The 26195-nt window shown below is 36.2% G+C and overlaps 1 protein-coding gene across 2 annotated transcripts in view; it reads right to left on the minus strand.

The window, feature by feature from the left end:
* LOC145683956 (uncharacterized) overlaps positions 1 to 26195 on the minus strand; it is a 248482-nt gene that overhangs the window by 44488 nt on the left and 177799 nt on the right. The window contains exon 3 of one of the 2 annotated variants that reach the window (XM_081755672.1): positions 10878 to 10980. The gene's annotated coding sequence lies outside the window, so the exon portion shown is untranslated. Of the gene's footprint in view, positions 1 to 10864; positions 10981 to 26195 lie in introns of both variants that reach the window. The other variant, XM_081755671.1, reaches the window with a different exon arrangement.

The raw sequence follows: 26195 nt of genomic DNA on the forward strand, positions 1-26195 counted from the left end.
CCAAACGTCAAAAGGTTTTGAATCAGTATACCTAGCTTTGTTCAGTTTTATGTCGATTGGTAATATGTATCATCTTAGGACAAATTGTTTGTTTCGTTAAACGCGAATAATATTCTATAATTATTATCATAACAAAATTATTAGCATTAATAGTACCGTAAGAGTATTACTTTGCACAAGATTTAAGCAATTTTAAATAAAATCGCAAAGATAATCGCATGTAACTTACAAATTTAGTGATTTAGAACACTCTATTTTAAACATATAATAGCTAGATGTATAAGGAAAACATTAGTACAAGTTAATTAGTAAACATTTAATATGATATGACCATAGTTATTGAAATATAAACTTTGGTGCAAAGTAACCCCATAGGTGGGGTTATTTTGCACAACATACAAAAATGTATGTTCAACATACGAACATAACGTTCCTATGCAATGTTTTCCCTTCAATATTTATACATTTTACTTTCTACACAAAACTGCATGCAGTCTACAAATATTGATATTAGAATGATGGTACTTGTCTGGTACTGGCACAGGAATCACATTCTAATAGTTTGGCATATGTCCCACAAAAATGCCAACTCAGGAAAAGAAAAAAAATTCCCGTGAACTGATTTGTCTTGGTTATTCCTTATGTCCAAGAGGACATCCCAACCATAATCAGTGGAAGATTTACGGGGTTTGGGACTTTCAGGCTGAAGCCCACCCAAATTGTATGATTTCTTTTCTTTTTTAAAAAATCTAATGTTAGTCATTCCTATGCGTATAAGCTTCAATCCTCCCTCCCCAAAAAAGTCTAGTGAATTCTAAAGAAAAAACGAAGCATTCGTAAGTACTATTGTGAGTAAAGCCCCTCTCAAACTGCTTTTCTGGATCCGCCACTGTTCGTAATTTATTTTCCAACAAGAAATTCATTCCGGCATCTACCTAAATAGGAAATTTACCTAAATTTAGAATACAGGAGGTTTCAGTAGTAATAATTTCCTATCTAAGCGGTATTTTGGACCGGTGCAAAGTAATCCCAAGTAGAGGTTGAAATCGCCTTCTCCCAGTTTTACTGTTTTATGACTTTAAAACGTTTCACATTTCAATTTCAACTATTGCATCAAAGTCTCATTATACACAGTAGTATTCTACGAAACTGACTTAACTTTGATGGAAATTTTTGTACGTGTTATCTTTCAAATTTTGGCGGCCTAGTGACTGCTTTCCATACCTCTATAACAACGAACCCTCCCCGTAATTAGAACTGATGTTAATCGCCAACATTATAGCCAAAATACAGTTATATGTTTTATCTTACGGTGGCAGTTGGAACTTCCTCTTTACTGTTCATGGTTTTACCTCCCGGTGGGAGCTCATGTGGTTCGGATTCTACGTTAATCAGTAGGTCCACGTCTCATATAGCCTCGCTGCTGAACGGGACGTAAAACTCAAAATCAATCAATCAATCAATCAAATGGTTTTACCGACAGGGATTGCGAAACTCTTTTCATATTTTGTGCAAAGTAACCCCTGATGTGCAAAGTACCGGTACCGGTATATGTTACAATTTAAACACCACTCTTCTGGAATATAACCTGACTTATATAAATTATTATTGATCTTTCTTTTATCGAAATAACAGGAAAAAAAGAAAGTAAACACAACCAAAAATAAAAAAGAACTACTAACTTTTACTCGTATTTACACAAAACACGTAATACTTAAATAAACTCACTTTGCAAGTAGATAACCTTGAAGACAATTTATGCCTGTGACATCTATTACCAGTTAAGAGAAATTAGCCCAATTTTTATTGAGCCATTTTATGTAAAATATAATTCCAATGTTGGCAATAACCGAACTCTCTATAACATTAACAGCCATTTATCTTGCAAAGACAGTTTTTCTTGTTTCTTTACTTGTCTCAGCAATAAGTTCAAGGTTAATTATTACCGAATTCTAAAAGGCCAGACGACTTTCCATTGAGTTTTCTAAGTTTGCTTATTTTTATACAAACTTTGTTCAGTAGGTCAGACAGAAGTGGAGAAAAAATATACTAAAGGTTAAGAACCAGACTAGGTTATTACTCTCTTTTTCTTATTATGAAAAACGAAGGTTAAATTCTGGCTCACCACTTTTAACCGTATTAACCTAGGAAGTTTTCATATTTAAAACTATTCTTGCACATAGAAGGGTTGTAGTTATAGCACAACAAAGAGGAAGCGGGGCCAAGGGCGCCGATTTCTCTGTCAAATTGTGGGGGCCCATTCAGATGCAAAAAGCATATAAGATGATTTTAAGACAAATTGTATTCAAATTATACCAAATATTGTAAATTTATAAATACAATGAGGGAACCCACATGAGCTTTGGGGGCACCGGGCCCCCTCGTCCCTCCCAGGATCGGCGCCCTTGAGCGGGGGTTCACTTTTGAATTATTTAATGTAAATTAAAATAATTTTCATTTTGAAAATTGAAAAGAACAGTATACTCGTGTCAAATTGCATGCAATATGGGCATCCATGGACATTACTAAATATACAATTAGGTGAATCGGGACTGCATAGGACAGATCGCGTGCAATGATTATACAAGGTGTAACATAAATTCATGGCCAAAAGTGACGAGGTGATTGGGGACATCCAAATTAGTAAAAATGTTCCTATAAACATGGGTCCGATGCCACTTCGTTTCCGAGATACAGGACGTTCAAATATCGAGTCACTCCAATAGTTCACTATGGGAAAGTGAATGGAAATGTTCAATATTACAGGACTAATACAATCAAGTGGAATTATGCCTGTGCAAATACATTTATACTAACATAGAGAATGAAACTAATAAACATTTGAGATTATTGGGTTGTCAGTGTTGCCAACCTGATACAAATGAAATGAAATGAAATCTTTAAGTTTTACGTCCCACGCTTATGCCGGTTAGACTAAAGGAGACGGTAATGATGAGAAATGAATGAAAGGTGGAATGAAGGAAGGGGAAGAAAACGGGAGAACCCAGAGAAACCCACGAGCACGATGTTTGTCCACCACAAAGTCCACACGGTGCGAGCTGGGATCAGAGTTGGCATGGGTCAGTGAAAACTTGACCCATGACCCACTGACCCACCACTCACGGTGACCCACGACCCACTGACCCACCATCCACCATGACCCACCACCCACCGTGACCCACTGTGACCCACTATGACCCATCACCAATGGTGACACGGTGACACACTCTGACCCACCACCCACCGTGACCTACTCTGACACACCGTGACACACTACCAACCATGAACCACTCTCATCCACTTTGACCTACTCTGACTCACCAAAATCCATCGTCATCAAATCTGAACACGATCCACGGCCTCTTCTGAACTGACTAAAGAGTTTACACTTGTAATAAAACAAGACTGTGAAATTGTCACTAATCGGATTTTGAATTTCTAGTCAATCGCTCAAGCACCACTCTGTTACAATAACAGTGGATCTGACCTTTACGATATAAAATGGTAAAGTGTTTGTCAGTGAGGAAATTGAAACAGTTCGAGGTGGGGGGAAATTAGTGTGTGCCTAAAATATACTTGTACTAATAGAGTATTCTTGCAAGTGTTAATTTCTGAACGCATTCCACAAGAAACTTTTATTCGCAGGAAAATACCCCTGTACAATATGGAAAAGATTATGATTTCTCAGTTCACAATATTTTTCTCACAAAAGACTTGAAAAATCAGTTGTTCATAGGGTATAAAGGTGTCGGGTACCCTATGGGGAGCATCTCCATAAAGCATGCTCATAATTATAATTTGTGTAATTACTGAAACACCACGCTAAATTTAAGTTACAAATATGCATAATTGCTATTATTATGAATATTTATTCAAAGTAGTTTACCTAAAGCAAAGAAGAGACTTACTAAAAATTAGGTACAAAGTTGAATAACACAAATAAGCCATTAGTAATACAAGTATACATTTTCCGTAACTCGTAATTTTGAACCTTGAAACAAATCTCAAATCAGATTTATTTCCTGTTGGTAATTTTTGGCGGTAAATCAACCGCAGTAGAATGATGTCCATCCTTCAGCCAAGAAATAACTAGCTCGTCTACTTTGAGCATGTCTAGCGGTGGGCCATTAACATTGATGAGCAACAAGTTAGACAATGTTTGAGCACTTAGTCTATTTCTAATATCAGTCATCTGTAAATTCATAAGGGGAAATACCCGTTCGAACTCTGTCGTGGAAATTGATAATACTTCTACCCGATTTCTGCAACTCCTCATCGACAATCTGCTTGTTAGACTTAAGTCTGATAACGATTTTTCTTGGTCAGGTTTGAAATACTCAGCAAGTAGTATCATCTCTCTATCACCATACATCTCTCCCATATCGACCATGTCAGTTGGCAATGTCGACCCATGTAGAACAGAAACTTCATCTACCACGCCTTTGATAGGGAATCTTGTGAATAAATTATCAATTAAAGCTTGATAAACTGATGATTTCTTATTTGTTTATAAATTTAATTTTTGTAATTACACATGAAGGTTTGATACCATTACCAAGTTCCCTCCCCCGTCTAGAAAGCGAAAGGGAACGAGGTTCCTGGAAAGTGTTCAGAGGTGAATGGGAATTTCCCTCCTTCTACAACTTCAATTACCACACTGCTTTTTGCCATGTGCCAAATTACGATGAATTTCAATTAAATTATCATAGCATAATTATTTCCTTGTTGAATTATCAATACTTTTCAGTGGAAAAAAGGATGAAATTTCAAAGTTTCAAATCAAAGTAAGTAGACCAACGTAAAGGGAAAAAAGTGTAAAATTTTCCGTACAATTATGCGTACAATCCAAGCTTCAAATTTCCGTGTAATTAAGCTTACAGTACAAATTTTATGCCTATTTTTCTCACAACTTTATGGGTTGATTGCCCTGTGCTGTAAGTGCTCCATATAATAAACATAAGCTTCAGCAATTATTATAGTAGAAAACAATGGATATATGAAGCCAAGCACTGTATTTTTTGTTTCTGATTTTTTCTTAAATAACATCGATCGTTTTCGATCATGTTTTACAAACCAACTCACTACCAATTTTCCATGTATAGAAAGTGCCCCCTCCCCCTTACATAAAGGAGAATTTAAAAAAATGCTAGGACATATTCTGTTTATTTTCAATAAAGAGTTAATACACTGAATTTTAGCTCCATAAGTTTAACAGCTTGCGAGATGCTTTTTTTGGTGCAAAAATTCGGATCCTCACTACCCCCTTAGGATATTATACATTATAATGAAAGCAATATAACATCCCAGTTTGGATTAAGGCCTAACTATATACCAAAAGTAATTTCATTTGACTTTTCAATTTGACTGTGATGATCAGGTACACATAGTTACATTCAATTTTTTATATAACAATTTATATATTTCAGTGATTCAAAAATTTATTTTTTCCAGTAGTTAGCTCTAAAAACTCACAGGTCTCGAAAGCCAAGTTGTAGTGTAAGTCCTATTCCTATTATTACTATTAAAAATATCAATATCCAAAAGTGTCTGAAGTTCTTTTTTCACTTGGTTCGATATAGTCACCTCAGGTAAGTAGACAGAAACAAGTGGAAAAGGAAGGGAAATGAAGGTCTTGAAAGTAAAACGGAGGCAAATTTACCAGTCTTCAGAAGATACTGTCTACAATGCAGTGAGCAGAGAGGGTCGGTAGATCATACTGAGTCGCTGGGTCACGGTGGGTGGTGGGTCGCAGTGGGTCATGGTGGGTCGCAGTGGGTCACATGCTGTTGACCCACGACCCACTGACCCACTCAGAAAACTTGACCCACTTGACCCACTGACCAACTCCATCTCTGGCTGGGATCGAACCAGGGACCCCAAGCACCGGAAGTGAACGCTCTACCACTGAGCCACCGCGCACCAACCTGATACAAAGTGTTATGTTTTCAAATAGCACTAGACGTTCACACGAAGTGGGCGACATTGTTACCCAATAATACTACTTTGTGGTTTTTAACATTTAATTACTTTGTGGCTTCATACGTAAGTTTATTCTCATGTGCATTCATTTGTAACAACACAATAACACTTTTATTCAAGAGTTGTAAACTATGAACCATTGTTTCTTATTGTGCGCCGTTAATTGACTTCATACTTGGACGCCTTGTCTTTCGAAAACGAAGCGGAATCTGCCCCATGTTTAGGAACGTTTAGATCTCAGCAATCATATGCTAACGTGTTGATTCTAGTGCTATTTGAAAAAAATAACACTTTGTATCAGGTTGGCAACACTGATAACCCAATAATCTCAAATATTGATTAGTTTCATTCTCTATGTTAGTGTAAATGTATTTGCACAGGAATACTTCCATTTGATTGTATTATTACTGTAATATTGAACATTTCCATTCACTTTTCCATAGTGAGCCATTGGAGGAATCGACATTTGAACATCCTGTATCTCGGAAACGAAGTGGCATCGGACCCCTGTTAATAGCAGGGGCGGATCCAGGGGGCGATCGCCCCTCCCAGAAGAGGAAACTTTCTTATTTTATATATATAAATAAAACCCATTCCAAAGTTTGGAGCCCTTGAAAGCAGCAGTATGATAACCCATCGCCCCACCCAGAAGTCAGTCCTGGATCTGCCCCTGGTTAATAGAAATATATTTTACTTATTTGGATGTCCGCAATCACCTCGTCACTTTTGGCCATGCACTTATGTTACACCCTGTATAGTGCGAAAAAGCTTTAAATCAAAATCAATAATGAAATTTTGAAAGCCTAACATTCTACACCATATGAAGTAGCTAGTATGAAATAGAATGACCATAACTTTGACATGTTTTCAACTCAAAAGTACCAGGTGGCTCAAAAAACTAAATACAATGTTTAATTGTGAATATTCTCAAACGGATTGACGGTAACGCTCTCGTTTTTGGTAGTATTATAGTTTAGTGTTCTGTTATTAAATTATATTCCGATAATAATTTCATTTTCTTCTCTTGTATAGGTAGCGTGAGTGAAGCAACACGGCTGAAAGGTGAACATTTGAAGAAAGGAAGGCAGTATTGAGGTGGCACATGAAGTACGAAACCATCAATAAGATGTAACAACAATGGTAGAATGAATTTGGAACACAGTCATCGACTCGCTTAACACCTACCTTAATTCGTGATAAATTTGAAGCCGGAGGTTGTATTAAGGGACCCACACACTATCAGTTTAACTGAAGCTAAACCTGATCGTGACGTAAGAACTGAATGAAAAACTGGGCAAACTGAATGAATTCGTTCAGTCCCTTCATGCGGTTTTGGACTGAACAAACGAACCGTCTTTTGCTACGATAACTGTGTTATTAACTGAAGGAAAAACATAGTTGTCTCAGTTTAGGTCCTGTCATCATGGCAGCTAGTATAAGTGAGGCATTGTTGGCTTTTATTGAAGCCTATCGTGCTCATCAGGGACGTACGGAAGGGGGGGACACGGGGGTCCGGACCCCCCCGAAATTTCGACTTTTTAAAAATTTAGCCTAATTTTAGGGGCAATTTTAGCAATTTTAATATAAAATAGCTTCATATTTAGTTTGAACCCCCCCCCCCCGAAATAAATTCCTGGGTACGCTACTGGTGCTCATCCCGAACTTTGGGACATGTAACATGTGCATTATGCGAAGAGGGGAGATGTATATTCCATTTACAAAATAAAGAGCTGGAACCTCAGGCGACACGCCATACTGTTATTAAAAAAAAGTAAACAACCTACGGTCGACATTTAGGAAGGAACTGCGGAAAGTGAGCGAATCGAAGAAATCGGAGACCGGGGGTGAGGAAGTGTACGTTCCAAAGCTTTGGTATTTCAAGGAACTTAGAAGTGCACTCCACAGAACATCTGATGAAACTGAAGCAACTGAAGGAATTGAAGAACTGAATTCAATTAACTGACGATACTCCACACACTATCAGTTCAGTTTATCGTACGATCAGTTAAGTGAGTTTCTAGCTCAGTTGGACTGATCAGTTTTGATAGTGTATGGGCCCTATTACAGGTATGCACATAAACTGTTCTGGACGACCTGTCTCAGCAACAAGCCCTGCTAACTGTTGTACTGTGTTAGAACAGTTTACTTGCTCACCATAGAAGTTTGTGAGATAGTGTATCCTTGAAACCAGTATGAGTCAAACTATCTATGGGGACAATAAGTTTTATCTCCAACAATATGGTGCCTCACCCCAATAACATAATCTTGTCAGGAAGTTTCTCAATGAAAGTTTACCCGAATGAGAGATAAATCAAAGAAGGTTTGTCAAAAGTATCCTCCACGTACCCCAATTCTCACTTCTCTAGACTTTACTTATAGGAGACAGTCAAGAACGTTGTTTATAGACACAATCCTCGTACATTGCATAACCTACATGCAACCATCCAACGTTTCTGTGCACGTTGGAGTCGGTAGTTCGTGCAGCAGTTCACTGTATTGATGCTAAGTTGCTTATGGTAAATACTTTCACACATAAACTAATATGGTTCTTCATCACTCATTGCAAGCTAATAACGTTCATGAGTTTTGTGCTGAATACTATTGCATGTAGAGTCTGCAGAAATATCCACAGCTATAATACTACTGGCATCATAGATTTATGGGGGTATGAAAGTTGAAGTTTGTGATTTTGATGCCATTTTTGGGACGTAATTTCTCAGGAGGGCAAAGTGCTAAAATTGCTGTTTACGCCACAAAAAATACTCTGTATGCTAATAAACTATTGCAATAATAATAATAATAATAATCTATATATATAAAAGAGAACGCACAAAATCCTTTGTCCGCTCATCACGCTAATACGGCTGAACCGATTTCTTTCATTTTTGGGGGGTTGTTAGGATTTGGACCCTAGATGGTTTTTATCATATCACTTTAATTTTCAATTACCAGTGTCTTGAGATAATTGACCAATCAGGTGTCAATACGTAAAAAAAATCCTTTGTCCGCTCATCACGCTAATACGGCTGAACCGATTTCTTTCATTTTTGGGGGGTTGTTAGGATGTGGACCCTAGATGGTTTTTATCATATCACTTTAATTTTCAATTACCAGTGTCTTGAGATAATTGACCATTCAGGTGTCCATACGTACAAATCCTTTGTTATTAGTTCATCATAGGTATAAAAATAAACGTATTTATATGCAACCCGCATGACCCTGTGACTCGGCGGGTTAACATAACTGACAGGCGCTATAAATCACTTGAAAGCGAAAAAGTAAAAATTATCTAAGTAACAAAGTTTATTGCGTTCCGGGATGACCGCAGCGAAGCGGGGCGGGTTGGGGTGACCGCAGCGAAGCGGGGCGGGTTAACATAAATGACAGGCGCTATAATGTTAACATTTACTGCAATCTTCTATGGTTTTTATCATATCACTTGAAAGCGAAAAAGTAAAAATTATCTAAGTAACAAAGTTTATTGCGTTCCGGGGTGACCGCAGCGAAGCGGGGTGAACGCTGCTAGTAATAATAATAATAATAATAATAATAATAATAATAATAATAATAATAATAATAATAATAATAATAATAATAATAATGACATATTACATGGAGAAAAAAGTGACGACATGATAAGGACGCGAAGAAAACACTCGCGTGACGATGGTCTTAGCCCCAAAGAAACTTAAATATTTTGATATGTTTGATGCTAGATCTCAAAAACTACGCATGGTTCAGCAGTTAGGCCCCCTCAATATTTTGAAGTACAAAATATTCAATATTTTATTCTAATTTATTTACTAACGACAGAATAACATATAAATAATAATTACGCTATTTGGAGTATAATATTCAGGCTATGAAAGGATTATAAGGATTATAACAGACTGTTGTTGATATACCTCAGGGGGTCCGTGAAGGTAATCAGAAAGCTAACAAATGGAATCGAAGATAATAAACAGGTTGGGCTTGGTAGTACCATTTAAATCACTTTCCTTGATGTCTCCCCCCAAATTTTACATGCCAGAGACGCCAGTGCCTCACTTTATTCTCCATGTAATATCAGTCATGATTTTTTTTGCAATAGTTTATTCACATAAAGAATTTCTTTGTGGTCTAAGCAGTTTTTTTTTTTTAGCACTTGGCCCTCCTGAGAAATTACATCCCAAAAATGGCATCAAAATCACAAACTTCAACTTTCGCACCCCCATAAATCCACGATGCCAGTAGTATCATAGCTGTGGATATTTCTTCAGGCTCTTTACATGCCACACTATTCAGCAAAAAATTTATGAACCTCCCACTTTATGCCATTCCAAAATACAGCCCCTTTAAATGTGTAATTTTCGGTACTTTTTCTAGTGATTTCATGTATTGGTTTGCAACCCTGCACATTTATTTAGAAGCAAGAGTATTTGTTCTCCGTGTACCTCAGTCTCCCCCCTAAACATTCGTTCTTGTTTGGAGTTCGTCTGATACGTACGTCCTGAGCAAATGTAGTTTTTGTAAACGCTTGCAAATGCAAAAAATGGCAATCCACCGACAACAAAGATGGCCGCCATTCAGGAACACTTGTGCATACGACATGAATGATGTTGTTGACCTTTTCATACACAAGGTTTGTCACACTGAAAGTTTTATAATTTTCAGAGATGGTCGAGCAACCACTTCTGGACCACTTCGTATGGATTGACCCATTGTGCTTAAATTGATTTTGTACCTAAATGTTTCTATTGCATCACTAAACTTAGCATGTACGAATGGTTACACAAATTTACATTTTTTAAAATTTTTTACAATATTACCTTTAATATGTTTTTGGAATAACAAATAAATAAATAAAAAAAAATACTTTATAAAATTTAGTAAAATGTGAACACACGTTTTGTTCTTACTGAGGATGCACAGAATTAAGAAGTAAGCAGGCTGCATATTCTTCGATATTCGTGGGATTTTTGATACAAGTATTGTCCATTTCTTGGAGCGAAAGGTCACAATCTGCAAAAAGAAAGGAAATATGTTTTCAGTAACAATGTAGTAACAGAAAAAAAAAACAATATTACAATTGAAAATATTCTGCTTTATGTTCTTTTTATTTTAATGAGGTCATAAAATATAACAAAAATATAAATAATAAAAGATGGTGCAAGGCACAATACTAATCTATTTATCGATTTCATTTCTTGATCACTAATTATGACATATTGTAGAATTGTTATTGAAGCATTTGTGAATATTCTTTGCCGTTTTAGGAAAAAAATCATTCAAAAAAACCGCAACAATCAAGACAATACATTTACTTATAATGGGGAGGGAGCTTCATTTGGATACTGTTTGCTAAAGAATATGCCCTGCACAAAAGTAACATGTAATCTCAGTTCATTTCACCACTAAGGGATAGTTGGTCAAATGGAAAATAATATGGCTTTGAGGAAAGAAATAGCGATTTGTGAACTTTTACTTACAAAACTCACTGGTGATAGAAGCATGTGATTCAATCAATAAAAGTGAAGAAGACAGACCTCCTAGAATCCTTCATCCGACGACCAAATAGAAGATATGTGAAGTATGTGTTGAGAACGATGGGGAAACTTAGCTGGTTGGAACGATAGATCAATAACTAATATTAGGATTATATTAGAGAAAAATATAGTTGAAGATAATTACAAAGACATTAGAAAATAATTGGAGAAAGATTTTTGTTCTGAGTTACGTGCCGTGATAGAAGTTATGGTTAAGAAATAGGATACTCTTCCTCAAATACAAATCCGAACAAAGACAATTTTCTCCCTATGCCTGTTGTTGTTGTCTGTAGTGATGTCTATTTATCAGAAAGTGAACCAAAGCGTGAATAGCAGACGGAAGTGTTCTTCTTCTCCCTTTCTGTCTCTTTGTTACATCCTCTAACGCTGACATCACTACCTCCGCTACTTTAATCATTTGAATTGGAGATTAGGGCTGAAGGTCTTATTCAATTCACAACAGCAAAGTGTGAGGGTGTATTATACATATTATACACGTGAAGCTTACTGAAGACGCAATAGTAACAGTAACAAAAATCAACAGCAGCGAAACTTCTGTGGACAGACCATCTGGCAAAGAGTTTCTTCTTACACCTCACCCGTCTGCAAAGATGCCATATAAGTTCTGGAGCAGTGGCGTAAAAGCCGTACCCATTTTTGCTGTTATACGTATTGATATAGCCCTACGTAAAATGTCACAAATTTTAGATATGTGCCCCCACAATGAAGAAATGCAATACAACCATGAGCCATTTAGGTCTGTAACACTGTAAAAACTTTGGGAACGTTGCAAGCTTTTCTTTTTCTCATATTTAAAAGTATATAAAAGTAAAATTTCATTATTCGTCTTCTTATTGATATTTTAAATAATTAAACTAAACATTGGAATGCAATGTTTTATTTGCTTATTTATTTATTTATTACAAAACTTACTTCAAAAGTGCAAAAATGCCTTTTATTTATATTATTATTTTCTGATTGTTATCGTCGACTAAAGAGGCTCCTTTCCTTAATTTGCACGTAGACATCCCAAAAGTCCGGATTACTACAGCTCAGCCCACGCAATAAGTCGTAATCTCAATGACTTACTACAAATACAGGATTGCCCACAGGATGAGAGGAAACAAAATTTTCGTGACGAGATACGGGACCAGAGGCGACTCGTGAGGGAAGTCACACTGGCAAATGTTCAAGTTTTCTTTCGCTTGAAACTAAACGAAGAAAACTTGCTTAATGCATTAATTATTGTATACAACAAGTAATGTCTCAGAGGATTTTTATTACCTTAGTTTCAAGCTACAAAACTTTACTTTCTACAAGTGTGACTTCCCTCGCGAGCCGCCTCTGTACGGGACTAGACGAACCCCTTAAAATAGAAACAGATACATTTTCCGAAAAGAGGCAACCTCAACTCATCTCTCACTCAAACGTCCGCTGCGCCACTGCCCAGGACCGTCTGATTAAGTTCTTTCAGAAATGTCGGGTTTTACATGGTTACTTTTGTCCATCTTGTTGCAGCAATAGCTATATCATTATTGGTACAATTCAGCTTGGTCAATAGCTCGTATTGTCAATGAGAACTTACAAATACTGGCGCCTATAAAACGTAATGAGACAAGGCTCTTGCAATAGACACTGATTAGTGTTGGTCTCTCGTCTCCTTTCTTAAATTTTGCAGAAACCTCGTCTCGACTCAATTTCCGAAGAACCTTTTCTCATCTCATTGTCTCGTTTTGTAAATTCATTAACAAAAGTTGCGCTATTTTTTTTAACGCATCTACTGTAGAAGTCATCAAAATCATTTCACGCCACGGGTAATCCACGAAGGATATGATACAAGAAAATTTAAACCATATTTATTACTAGCTGAAATACTAGGCTTGCACAAGAGCAGATTTATGGAACATATTTGATGGTATATTTGGACTCTCTTTTCTCTCTTACCATTTATATTTAAATAAATCTAAGTGAAATATACCATATAAAGAAAGGACGTTAACATGTCAACCGGACATCCGAATCAAACCTAGTCCATTCGATAAACACAACAAAGATGTGTTCATGCACAAAAAATTAGGTGCCATGGACAACGGATTAAGTCCCTGGGGCCCATTAACCCTGTATCTTCATTAGAAAATCGTATAGACTCGCAGTGAAATCGCTATTCCATCAACACTGTTCATTGGAAAGTCGCGGTCTATAGTTCATTCTCTTCAGCATGAAACAAGCTTCACAGAGGTGCTATGTATTGGGGCCCATAATGTACTTGATCAGGGAAAATCGGGAGAATGTCGGGAAAATTTCCTCCAGAAATCCCTCCCATCAACTTTGGACTCCTCTGGAGTGACTCCGGCTAAAAGCACACAATCCAAATGTATCTCTAAATATACTATAGGGGTTAGAAAATGTGTATACCAAGTTTTCTATTGATAGACGGAACAGATATGAGGGGAAAATGTATATTGCTATACAGGTAAACGACCTGCTGCAGATGGACCAAGCTCATAGAAGATCCAGATACTAGTTCGACGAAGGCTCTTTATAAAAGCCGATTTGTGTATCCTTTGTGAATTCATGTCAAACACATTTCGGGAATACATTGGTCGAATTTGAATTCAACGCGAGAAGCTGACCGTTTTACGTTAGTAGCATGCTCTTGTTAATAATAAAATCTCAGGTAAGAATAATGCATATTGTTTCTGGCCAGTCGTTAATCCGACATTTCGATCTCAAGTTATGACCATTTTTGTCCCGTTGCGAAAAATTTTCGGTGACCTCTATCTCCGAAACGTATTTCCGGATACTTGCTCCTATTCTGAAATTGCTTCTTTGGTCATCGTCTATCATCATTCTCAGTTTGTCCCCAGATCAGAGAAACACCCTGTATAGCTTTTGGTTGCAATATAAGGGTCATCAAAACAGAGATGGAACCAGTTCTTACGACGCTAAATCCATATTAAAACAATTTTCAGTATCTCATATATTACTTACAATTATTACTATATAGAAATCAATTTTAAAACCGGAAGTTGCACTAGTTTGTAGTTCCGGTTTCAGAAGAACAATAAGGGCTTAGATAAAATTTATTCTTGAGATTCTGAATCCATATCAAAAAACAATTTGTTGCTATCTCCTAATATTATTATTACACAAGAATCACCATTGAAACCGAAAGTTACTCTAACAAGGCAGGGTACCCAGGTGTAACATGCCGATTGTGATAAGATTGCACAGACATAAAGAACATCGAAAAAGAAGCGACACGTATTTTTTTATATCGGCCAACAAGTACATTGAAAGGGTAAAATAGAGGCATGAAAATGGGGTCAAAATCAGATTATGTGGAATATAGCGAGAACGAGAAGAGATATCGGAAAAGTTTAAATGTACGAAATACTACCCATAGTCAATGCAATTCAGTGAGGTAGAACGCACCCATGAGAAGAGAGCAGAACATCCGAAAATGGCCCAATCACGTGTACAACATTGTCACAATGTGTTACGGAAATGAGGGAAAAGGGTGATAAGGAGCAGGAAGAAAGAAGAAACGAAAACAGAAAATACGTGTTTTTGCTTTGGGTGCATATGTTACCCGTATTCGAAAGAGACGCAGATTTTTCTCAATGCCCGAAGATGGGATAACACGCAGGAAGGATGCTAACGCCGTTCATATAGACAGCCAGCAAGACAGCACTGCGCGGTGGGTTGCATATATCGCGTAATGAGAAGAACTATGAGATGCATGTTGGAAACGAAAATATGTGTAAGCAGTAGTAACACAAAAACAAAATTGTTACTATTACTGCTATGTTGTACGCGTATTTTCGTAGTGGTATAATGTTGATACTCATGTGTGGTATTGATATTAATGTTGTTGTTTATCTTACGTATGTGAACCACCTGCTATTATTACATTCTACTGTGCTATGAATTTTTGTTCCCATTACCCGATATAGTAGAAGAAATAAACGAGAAAAAATGGCCTAACCCGGAAATAATTGCAACACAAATGGTTTCTTTGTCTATCACTTCCAAATAGTGTTGCTAATAATATATTGAAAATCCGCTTTCGTAATGCTTGGGGAAAGTCCGCCATCTTGGATTCAACATGGCGGCCACACCGAGACATCGACTCACACTTAAATGACAATATCTACTCACAGCTTTAAGCTGAAAACTTCGTTCCTGCGCCATTTTCAAGATAATAGCATACCTTAAGGGATGCAAGTTTGCATGCCTCTATGTACCACCGCCATATTGAAAAATGGCGGCGATTATTAAAAATATAGTTTCTTTTTCAATTGGCAATAATGTTTTATTGGAAGATAACTCAGAAACTAACAGAGATATGCAGAAATTTCTTGAAATAAACGTAAAAGCTCATGATCTTAGCTTTCCAACGAGGGTACTTATGTTCGTTTATCTTACAAAGTAATGGAGCTAGTCGAATTTATGTGGCATTGGGTGTGCGATTTTCGATAATATGACTTTTTTCTCAGGTTCCTGCTAGAAGCTAAGTAGACGCAGTATACGGATTGACCAGTAAATAATTGCAACACAAATAATTTTTGAACCAGGATGTGTAACAAGGTGTATTTAGCTACATATTAAAAATCTTCTACTCACCTCCTTGGGGAAAGTCCTCCGAAATTTCGAAAAATATGACTTCTGAGATTTCGTTCAGATGTCGCTACAGATCGCGATAATCCATCATTGAAATGAAAGAAGATGTGAAAAATTGCTCAAAATTACGATATTTCTTCAGTCCTTGTTATGGTTAACGCTACATGTCTATTTGAAAGACAAGAATTAAAACAGTGTAGCAACCTCTTCACTGAAAAAAATGTCCTCGTCTTTACAAAGTTTACACCGTTTTCCACATTATCACAAGTTTCTTCCAGACAATTGTCACTAATTTATATTACTAATAGATCATGTTTCTAGCATGAATACTTCATGTCTCTATTGTTTTCATGTATGTGTATATATAATGGATAACAATTAAAACAGTGTAGCTATCTAATCATTAAAATGAATGATCATCTTCATAAAATTCTAGAATTTCTTTACACATTGCACAAGTTTCTCTCACATAATGCCCACATTCAATGTACAAACTATATCTACTTTGCACCGCATACGTGTATGTTCATACCTTATATGCATATTCAATACATAAAAACTACATTAATAACTAAAACCAGTGTGCGAATTAGATAATCTATATTGGGGGGGATAAAATTAGGCCAAAGGACATAGTCTGAAGGTTCAAATTTCAAAATGAGACAATAAATGCCTTACCTTCCATATATATATATATATATATATATATATATATATATATATATATATATATATATATATATATATATATATATGTGTGTGTGTGTGTGTGTTTGTGTGTGTGTGTGTGTGTGACATCTGTAATAATTAATTTAATAAATCTACCGACAATAACTATGCACATATATATTGTCTGACATACACACACCCCACTAAACCTTTCTGAACGTGTTTTAATATTGTACCCACTCTTGTCCCCGTAGCTCTCTAAGGTTTATTTATTTAATAATTTGGCTCGAGCGATAGCCATGATCACAAGCATATGTTAATTTTTCCACTCATATTCAAAGCTTCCACTTTGTATTAATATATACAGGTTGCGAAAAGAAACCTACTTCAGTCTTGTGAAAACCACTAAAATTATCAGTTAAACCGGACATTTTTTTTTTTAAAGAAAATCTAGATATTAGCCTATCAAATAAGAAATGGATTGTTGCTGGACCCGATTTCTCACATCAAGGTCAAATCGAAGGCCAAATATTTAAAATCTCTCAATTCAAATTTCGAGCTTGTGCTTCTACTTCCCGCTAAAGCTGTGCTCATCACGACTTTTTTCTCCAAATATCGATTCCGTGATGGGCACTGAAAGTCAACACTTAAAAATTATTTTACTATTAGGTTGAAGATGAGTTGATTCACTATGGGCTACGTAATTCAAATAAAGTAAAACATTACACTGAAGTTTTTCAGACAACATTAATTGCGTGGACAGCAAACTGTACAGCCAAAAGATGGAAAAATGAAGGGTTAACTTTGAAAAAAAAAAAACACTCCAGTTGAAATGCTTATACAGACACGGACAATGACACGGAGAACCAGTCGTATTAACAAATGCTGAAACAAATCTTGAATTATTCGCTTATTCACCTAAAAATCACCTTCCTTAACATGTCTGCTCACTAGGAGCGTATCCCCCAGCGTGTACGTTAACATATACTTACGAGAGAATACCTATATCTCAGATTTTGAGTACAGTTTCAAAAGTTCATTTCCGTAAACTGTAAAAGCAGTGATTACTATGCTAATTATCACAAATTAAATGCAACTTTTGAGTTGCATACACACAACCTACTAGGGAATGAAGACCATGTGCTAAAAAAGAGTACACTGGAAAATGAAATAACATGTTATAACAAAAATTAAAATAAGATGATAATCGATACAAATATAGAGGATGAATATGACATATCTGAACTTTGCCAAGTATGGTAGAAGAAGCTATTTGTTTACTTCTTCTTAGCCAACCGCTAAGAACATTTATAAATCTATATGTGGCTTTGTTATACGCAATTAGTACATTCAAATTCACAAACGATGACGAACTGAAGGGTACGAAGGTACAGTTGCAAGTAACAACCGTAGTCATAATAATATAATTCTACTAAACAACGTTGAAAATAGTGGGTAATTAGGTGGTAAGTAGAAATTACCAAAACTGAACAGTTTACATCGATCATTTCGAAATACAGCTAGAAGATTAAATTTACAAGAAATAACACAAATCAGTGAAATTTGGAGTTATACTAAGCATAGTTTGAGGGGGAAAGCGAGCATCCCCGGTGGGGATACTTCAGCTGACTTCTTTGGGGGGGAACAAAATGTGATTGAGGGGGAAAATCCCCCTCATCCCCCCCGGTAATTCGCACCCTGACTAAAACTAATAATTTTCATTTTCAAAAACTTCAGTTTTGTCTCACATTATCAAAATATTTAACCAGAAACTGGTCACAAATTGATGTACAAAACTGTCAATACTCCTTGCATCAACACACCATACTGACATAGTTTTCTGCGGATATGTATATTTAGTAAATGGCAAATAAGCAGCACACCAACTTAATTACTAAAACAAGTCGTCTTCATTGTCAGAATGTTCTGATTCCCTTTCTACATTATCACAAGTTTGTCACAGACACTGTCCACAAAATGATGTACAAAACAGACCATACTTCTTGCAAGAACACTTCATGCTTATACAATTTCCATGACAATTACAATGAATGATTTCCAATATATTATCAGGAGCAGGTTTCCTGTCCATCATCACTGGAAAATACATTCCCTTATGTAGTCGCCATCCCCAATCTTCTGGTCGCATTTGAGAGGATAGACTCTTCCATTCCATGATTTGGTAGTAAACACGCAGATAATGATATTTAAGTGCATCAGGAGTAGGGGGAAGGTTTTTTGGTCGTACAAAATCTGTTGCTGTACTGATTTTGCTAGAAAACATTCTTATTCTTAAAGCAACAAGAGATTCATCTTCCTTGCATTTATACAGCCTTGCTGTTGCCTGTTCTCCAGCACGAATAATTTCTTCTTTAAAGGCATTTTTAGAATTAAAAATAGAGATGGATTTCTGAAAGGCCTCGTCGGAATTAGCTAGTTGTAATGCCATTTGTTTTCCTTTTCCAAAAAATCGTGATGTTGTATCACAACCAAGAAATACGTGGATACATAGAAAATTGTTACAGAGTTCGCCAAGGTCTGTTTTCGTAGATTTAATGTCTCAAAGCCTAGTTTCTGTTTTATAAAACAAAGCATTCGTGTTTGACGGTGATAGACTTAGGAGAAGAATGAGCAGATCAGTATCATTTCCAACAACACAAGTATCTTGGTTTCGTGACTCTTGAATAGCTGTGTTGACTATCAGTGTGTCAGCATCCCTGTCTGAATACAAAACTTGAAATCCAACAGCAGAAAGCTCCAAATCCAATTTTCGAATTAGTCTCTCCCTTTTCATAGAAAGTTCCATTTCTGGAGAAAGGAGAACTTCAGGAGCGCTCAAACCTCTAGTTCTCCTTAGGTGTGTGTAATCTTTTATCGATGGACCACTAATGAAACCATCGAAAATAACTGAAGCGTCACTGAAGTGTGTCTTTATGTAAGAAACGTAGGACTCAAATACTGTTTTGAATGTATGATTCACTGGCCAATTGACCTGGTGGAGCAACCACCCACCGTCAATCACATATTTACAAGACGTTGGTGTATTTGAAGGTGAACTTGTCATTTTCCATAAAGCATTAGCCAGAGCTGATTTATTTGCTGGTCGTAGATTCTCATAATCTTCAAATAAAGTTCTTGGAACAGAACAAAGCTCATAGGAGAAAACGTCTTCTAGATTCATGTTTCCTATCATAGCAATAATTGATAATCTTTGGAAAAGCTTGTTATGTTCCATACTGATTGATCCGGTAATCGTATGTATGGATTTCTTGTCTGCCATTGTAATGGCTTTATCCTTCTTCGAAAATATGAATGAGTCTGACGAATTTTCCTTCATTTTCAGTAAAATATTTTGTCCAACACATTTTGCTTTATCAACATTGACACGATCTTGGGCAGTTAAACCGTTCGTAATATTAATAAGTTCCTCTTCAGTTCGGAACGGCTGACATAATGTTAAGAAATCAAGTTTTTTTTTTTAGTATCAGCTGCATCCCTACTCATCCTCTTCAATGAAATATCTCTATGCTGGTTGGTGTGCTGCTTATTTGCCATTTACTAAATATACATATCCGCAGAAAACTATGTCAGTATGGTGTGTTGATGCAAGGAGTATGGACAGTTTTGTACATCAATTTGTGACCAGTTTCTGATTAAATATTTTGATAATGTGATACAAAACTGAAGTTTTTGAAATTGAAAATTACTAGTTTTAGTTATTAATGTAGTTTTTATGTATTGAATATGCATATAAGGTATGAACATACACGTATGCGGTGCAAAGTAGATATAGTTTGTACATTGAATGTGGGCATTATGTGAGAGAAACTTGTGCAATGTGTAAAGAAATTCTAGAATTTTATGAAGATGATCATTCATTTTAATGATTAGATAGCTACACTGTTTTAATTGTTATCCATTATATATACACATACATGAAAACAATAGAGACATGAAGTATTCATGCTAGAAACATGATCTATTAGTAATATAAATTAGTGACAATTGTCTGGAAGAAACTTGTGATAATGTGGAAAACGGTGTAAACTTTGTAAAGACGAGGACATTTTTTTCAGTGAAGAGGTTGCTACACTGTTTTAATTCTTGTCTTTCAAATAGACATGTAGCGTTAACCATAACAAGGACTGAAGAAATATCGTAATTTTGAGCAATTTTTCACATCTTCTTTCATTTCAATGATGGATTATCGCGATCTGTAGCGACATCTGAACGAAATCTCAGAAGTCATATTTTTCGAAATTTCGGAGGACTTTCCCCAAGGAGGTGAGTAGAAGATTTTTAATATGTAGCTAAATACACCTTGTTACACATCCTGGTTCAAAAATTATTTGTGTTGCAATTATTTACTGGTCAATCCGTATACTGCGTCTACTTAGCTTCTAGCAGGAACCTGAGAAAAAAGTCATATTATCGAAAATCGCACACCCAATGCCACATAAATTCGACTAGCTCCGTTACTTTGTAAGATAAACGAACATAAGTACCCTCGTTGGAAAGCTAAGATCATGAGCTTTTACGTTTATTTCAAGAAATTTCTGCATATCTCTGTTAGTTTCTGAGTTATCTTCCAATAAAACATTATTGCCAATTGAAAAAGAAACTATATTTTTAATAATCGCCGCCATTTTTCAATATGGCGGTGGTACATAGAGGCATGCAAACTTGCATCCCTTAAGGTATGCTATTATCTTGAAAATGGCGCAGGAACGAAGTTTTCAGCTTAAAGCTGTGAGTAGATATTGTCATTTAAGTGTGAGTCGATGTCTCGGTGTGGCCGCCATGTTGAATCCAAGATGGCGGACTTTCCCCAAGCATTACGAAAGCGGATTTTGAATATATTATTAGCAACGCTATTTGGAAGTGATAGACGAAAAAACCATTTGTGTTGCAATTATTTCCGGGTCAAACCGTATATTGCCTCTACTAATATATGCAACCCACTGCGCAGTACTGACTCGCTGGCTGCCTATACGAACGGCGTTTGCATCCTTCATGCGTGTTATCCCATCTTCGTGTATTGAGATAAATCTGCGATTTTTTCACATATGGGTGATGTATGCACCAAAAGCAAAAACATGTATTTTCTGTTTTCGTTTCTTCTTTCTTCCTGCTCCTTATCACCCTTTTCGCTCATTTCTGTAACACATTGTGACAATGTTGTACACGTGATTGATCCATTTCCGGATGTTCTGCTCTCTTCTCATGGGTGCGTTCTACCTCATTGAATTGCGTCGATTATGGGTAGTATTTCGTACATTTAACCTTTTCCGATATCTCTTCTCGTTCTCGCTATATTCCTCATAATCTGATTTTGACCCCATTTTTATGCCCCTATTTGACCCTTTCAATGCGCTTGTTGGCCGATATAAAAAAAATACGTGTCGCTTCTTTTTCAATGTTCTTTATATCTGTGCAATCTTATCACAATCGGTGTGTTACACCTGGGTACCCTGCCTTGTAAGTTTTATTAATTCATGTTTCTACTGAAAGAATAAGAGGTTAGATGAAATCTATCCTTGAGAATTGAGATACTGAATCCATATTGGAAATAAAGTACTTTGTCGCCTCCTATGAGGATCAATATTGCAACCTAGTCGAATCAAGATATCACTGAGGAACTAGTATGTGAACTATCCAAATATCCATCTTTCAGACCTCCGGTACTTGCACAATCATTTTTAGAAAGGCTGTTTGGGAGTACTTGATCACTCTCTGCCTACCTCTCTAAAAATTGGAGTCCAAGTACTGGAGCATTCTTAAACATGGATATTTAAATAGTTCACATACCAGTTCCTCACTGATGTCTTGACCCAACTACAATAGGTCCCATACTAATGGAGCTATGAACTTTCAAAGTTCACTTCTTTCACGATTTCGGCACCCCGCAACTCCGAAACTTTTGAGCACAAGTCCATATGAATATGTTTTTTTTTTAATTTTATTTTATTGAGGAATCTATTCTCAAAATATTCTGACACATTTTTGTAACACCCTATATATATATATATATATATATATATATATATATATATATATATATATATATATATATATATATATATACAGTATATGTACGAGCAACCATCGCTTCCTTTGTTCTCTATACTGTTGAACACACTCAATATAGATATAATGTAAACAAAGCACAAGACTTAGGAATAAATTTCAAAGCCTGAATAACGTGTAATCTATAATGAACTCACTGTTTTCAACTTAGTTCTCTTATTTACAGTTCACTTGCTTATATCATGTTAAGTGTTGTGATTTAAATATTTAGAGACGCTCTGTCGTTTGCGTAGGCCAACTCAGGGTCAAAGACAAATGAATTACTACGTTGCTCTGTAATTTCTTGCTCTCTTATTTGGGTGGAGTTGCAGATGTTCTAATACTACATCTTATCTCATAAAATGTTGATTTGGTATAGCCTACAAGTAGAAAACAGTGTGGACCATAATATTACAATATTGCCTCTTGGTTTACTATGCAACAACAATAAAAAAAAATAAACCAATTCTGGTAAGGACACACCCAAACTCTTAATTGGTCTTCCAGCAGAGTTGTAGGATTGAGTTGCATTTTCCCACAAAGAAACGCTTTTCAGGTTGGAAGAAAGAAATATTAAAAAGTAGAAAAACAAAAGAAAAAGTATTTGACTCTAGATATCAAGTTAATAAAATGTGACTAATTTGCAAAGTAATGGGAAAAAGAATTGATTAAGTCATTAGCGAGTTGGTGTGCTAATTATCTTGGTGTGGTCTTTAGGTGTTAATATCAGGTGTTAGGTGTTAAATAAAATTGAATATGACATATGCATGTAATCAAAGAAAAACGGTGGAACTAGCTAATGTAAGTAATTATAAATGTTTAGCCACAACATAATATACATTAAATTGAATGTCCGAACGCCAAATAATTTTGGCTATAGCAAAGTAAACAAATACATAAATCTATACAAATAAATATGAAAGTCACTAGGGATGCGCACGAGACAAGATTTGTGGCTGTCTCGTCTTGAAAATGTGCTGTAAAAGTGATATCTCGACTTGAAAAATGTATATTTCTCTATTGGAAGAGCTGTGTCTCGACTCGAATTTTGTCAGGAAAATCCTGTCTCGACTCGTCTCGTGCGCATCCCTAAAAATCATTATGTTTGTGACTTAATAACACTTGAACCACGAGACCGATATCGATCAAAATTCCAACATAGAAGAGGTTCGGTCCTGGGATGGTGTTTATCATTTACTTTGACGATGCAACTTAGGGAAGGAGGAGGGGGTGAATATTTAAAAATGATCGAAAATAACTGATACTAGTGCCGAATCCATAGTTTCCGGGGTTGCTGAGATGAACAGTAATACTTCCGATGCTGTTTAAATCCAAATTCAGCCCGTAGGAGTCCCGGGTTCGATTCCCGGCGGGAGCTCATGTGGTTCGGATTCCACGTTAATCAGTAGGTCCACGTCTCATATAGCCTCGCTGCTGAACGGGACGTTAAACTCAAAACAATCAATCAATCAATCAAATTCAGCCCGCAACTTGGGGGAGAGGCAGATAGATATAAGAATGATCGAAAATGACCGATATTAATGTCAAATCCATAGTTTTCGGGGTCACTGAGACGAAACAGTGACACTTACGATGCAGTTTAAATCCAAATCCAACTCTTTATGTCCAAAATGAAATTATTCTCTCCGTGCGAAGAACGAGTATTTTCCTGGTAAGAAATAATTCACAAATTCCCAAGGATCATTTCCTTTTACATAATACTGGAACAAATTAGATAGACAATTTTATTGCTAAAGATACATTCAAACAAGATAATACTGCAGGCGAGACTTGTTTAGGTTAAACATGTTAACAATACAAAACTATTGTTACTGTTTAGTGAAGATCAAAATCAGAATTAATACGCAAGAGATACATAAATACTTTTCATTCCGTATGCACAATACTGAAAATTTAAAAAAGAAAAAAAAAAGACAAAGGAGAAAACTAAGAAACGAAAGGCAGATGCAAACGTAAAGATGGAAGAGAATGTGGAAAAGGTGTTGTTCACTATAAATGAGATGGATACTATAAGAATTAAGACCTCAAATTACACAAATACTTTATACGAGCTTCGTCACAAGCATTTCTATTTGCTTCGTGTTATTTTTGTTGTCATGATATACTTCATTAGCATCTACAGAAGCACTTCGGAATCCTAGTTATTTTCAGACATCGACTCCAGCTGTTCTGTAAACTGTACTGAAGCTTTCGAGGTTGGAAGTTGTTGCCTCTGCATGTAAACAAGCAGTTTTTCACACACATTCTGTAGGCTGACAGCCTATATCCGTCTTTTTATAGAATATATTAATTAAGTTTATTTCATTGAACACTAAGGATATGACTTTTTCACATTGTAAAAACTTAGAGTACCTTATATTGGAGGTGGAGAACTGACATGTGCAAATGAATATCTAGGGGCCACGGTGGCTCAGTGGTAGAGCAGTCACCTCTGGTGCCTGGGGTTCTTGGTTCGATCCCAGCTCGTGCCAATGAGCTTTGTGGTGGACAAACTGCGTGTGTTTTCTCGGGGTCCTTCCGTTTTCTTCCACTTTCTTCATTCCGCTATTTCATTCATTTTTCATCATCACAGTCTCCTTTAGCCTAGCCGGCATAAGCGTGGGACGTAAAACTTAAAAAGATTTGAAGTGAATGTATATAATGATTATGTTTTTGGTTGGTTTACTGTTTGATTTGAAGCTTAACATCTTTATCGGCACCTAAACTGCTGTCTCTGACGTGAGACGTGGATCTACAGCTTAAGTGGAGCATAGTTAGATAAAGTCCTCTAGGGATTTGAACAAGGGTATTCTAGTCACATAGCCACGATGAAGGTCTTGCTATATCATTAATTATCATTATCAATCTATTCCCTTAATCCAGGTCTTTATCTTCTAGGTTTTCGTTGTAATGCCAACTCGGAAAGAAATTTTCCCTTAGACTGTATCAAGTGGCGGCTTCTGAAGTGTAAAAGAAGTGGTCTGCATCCAAAAAAAAAATTAACTATTTTGGCAGAATATGAGGGCTACTATTTATATTTTGAGCGTTGGCAAGACTGATTGTAGTTAGGCACTTTTTTTTTTTTTTTTTTTTTTTTTTTGTTTACATACCAACATTTGACACTGTTGACCATAACGTACTTCAAATATTTGCGTGTGACAGAAAAATAGAATTAACTTGTGAACATTTTCGTGCGATGATTTATTACGATTTTCGACGAGAATTATCAAGACAAGAGTGCATCGATCAACTTACTTCCACATTTGGCGATGAAGCCCCATCCTTTGCTACTGTGAAACGCTCGTATAACTATTTTACTTTTGGCCGCCGTTC

This window comes from Thermobia domestica, chromosome 4, assembly GCF_964235325.1.
Source record: "Thermobia domestica chromosome 4, izTheDome1.hap1.1, whole genome shotgun sequence".
In the NCBI taxonomy this organism is placed as follows: Eukaryota; Metazoa; Arthropoda; class Insecta; order Zygentoma; family Lepismatidae; genus Thermobia; species Thermobia domestica.